This window comes from Sinocyclocheilus anshuiensis, unplaced genomic scaffold, assembly GCF_001515605.1.
Source record: "Sinocyclocheilus anshuiensis isolate Anshui unplaced genomic scaffold, SAMN03320099.WGS_v1.1 scaffold94, whole genome shotgun sequence".
NCBI classification, from domain to species: domain Eukaryota; kingdom Metazoa; phylum Chordata; class Actinopteri; order Cypriniformes; family Cyprinidae; genus Sinocyclocheilus; species Sinocyclocheilus anshuiensis.
This window is the reverse complement of record NW_015546049.1, coordinates 1,249,359-1,251,393: the sequence shown is the minus strand read 5'-3', so window position 1 is coordinate 1,251,393 and position 2,035 is coordinate 1,249,359. Positions and strand designations below refer to the sequence as shown.

The window sequence follows — 2,035 nt, the reverse complement described above, 5'->3', positions numbered from 1 at the left end:
GATATGTGGGGGTGTGTTAGAACGAGCCGTTTTAGGGGGGCGTGGCAGAGTCTTAAATTTGATAAAGAATATCTCTGGTTTTGAGACTTTAGTCTTTGAAACTTCAGGGATCTTATCTATGCACAATCAGCTTGTAACACTCCAAAGAGAAAGGAAAACTTGAAATCGCATCATATGACCCCTTTAAATCTCTGTTGCATGAATTATTAAATCAAAAGGTTTTTTTTTTTATCTTATTTATTTATTTTTTTAATTAATATATATATATTTTTTTTTTCAACAATCATGTATTTCGAAAGAGTTCTGTCCACTAATGTAAGCCACTGGCATTTTGTTAAAAAAAATCAAAAAAGGAAAAACAAAGAAAAAGGAAAAATGGCAGCTGTGGTTGCCAGAACTTTACAAATTTAACTTAAATTTACAGTAAACTGATAGAAAGTTAATATACCAACCTATTGAAGTATTAATATCTGTTTTGTACCTTTACACTGATAACCACCAAAAACATGTGGTGATGATAAAGTCATATGATGGATCAAAGAGATAAAGTAAATACAAATATATAAGGTGCACAGTTTCACTCATACAAATACTAAACACAATGATGGTAACACACTGCATTAAAATAATACAATAAACATTAATTTAGTAACATTAGATGTAATATAAAACCCTAATGTACATAACTGATAACTAATAAGAAAGAAACCGTTATTTAAAAAAAAAAGTGAAGTCTTACACAGGAAATTCTGGGAATGTCAATTAGGCAGCCTTTCTGACATCACATACACAAGTGCACATCCTTATCCTTCCTTTTTTTGGACTGGATTCTAAGTTTATCTCAGACAGATTGGCAACTTCATTGTAAAATAGATTGCTGAGGTTGAAGGCCACTGATGTTCATTGAAATGGAAATATATTAACTACTAAAGATTCATTAAATTGATAAAGTGACAGTAAAAACACTGAATAATGTTACAAAAAAATTATATTTCAGATAAATGCTGTTCTTTTGAAATGTCGATTTATCAAAAATATATGAAGCAGCACAACGGTTTTCAACATTGATAATTATAAGAAATGTTTCTTGAGCATCATATCAGCATTAGACTGATTCATGTAGGATCATGTAACACTGAAAACTGGAGTGATGGTAGCTGAAAATTCAGCTTTGCCATCACAGAAATAAATTACATTTTACAATGTAGTAAAATAGAAATTGGTTATTTTAAATTGCAATGACATTTCTCAGTATTACTGTTTTTATTGTGTTTTCAATCAATTAAATGCAGTCTTGGAGAGCATAAGAGACTTTTAAAAATTCAAAAAATCTTATTGACCCCAAACTTTTGAATGGCAGTGTATATGCAGTTAAAAAATATATAATTTTCCTCAGAAATGGATAGATGGGGGATTCACCGACAGTCTTCCTATTCTTCCTGTGTAGCGCACAATCATGGTGTCACCATTTAGCGGCCCTCAGGATATTTCCCCAGCTCATAAAGGCATAAGTAAACTTCACCTCAGACTGGCCAACATGAGCGTTGTGGTAAGTTTTTAGTATAACAAGCTGTCCTTGTTTATTGCTAAAATCTAAATAATTGAAGTATTTAAAATATAAATCTCCTTCACGGTTATGTCATAACCTGACATGTTTTGAAATTTCAACCATTTTCCACCCTCAGTTCTCAAAAGACAACATCATAAAGCTGAACCAGGCTCTGTTTCCTCCCTCATTACCCAGACTAAAATCACTGGAACAGCAGGGATACCAGGATGCTGTTTACTTTTTAAAGAAAGAAAGATGGATGCAGTAGCTGATTTTCTCATTTTAAGCAGTTTCAACACCTTGAATGTCTAAAATGTGGCATATTGACACCACTTTCCTCATAGCAGTTTCTCTGTGGCGTGCAATATTTGCTGTGTTTAGTGTGATAATCATACTTTGATTCGGTGTCTACTTTCAGTCTCCAGATTAATGCATCAGTAAAATGCATCATGTATTTTGGGTGACTGAATGATCATTTTCTACTGC

General features: G+C 32.4%; 1 pseudogene; it reads left to right on the top strand.

Moving 5' to 3' along the window:
* LOC107699087 (patatin-like phospholipase domain-containing protein 4) overlaps positions 1-1,817 on the top strand; it is a 40,484-nt pseudogene extending 38,667 nt beyond the window's left edge.
* The last annotated feature ends 218 nt before the right edge of the window (positions 1,818-2,035 follow it).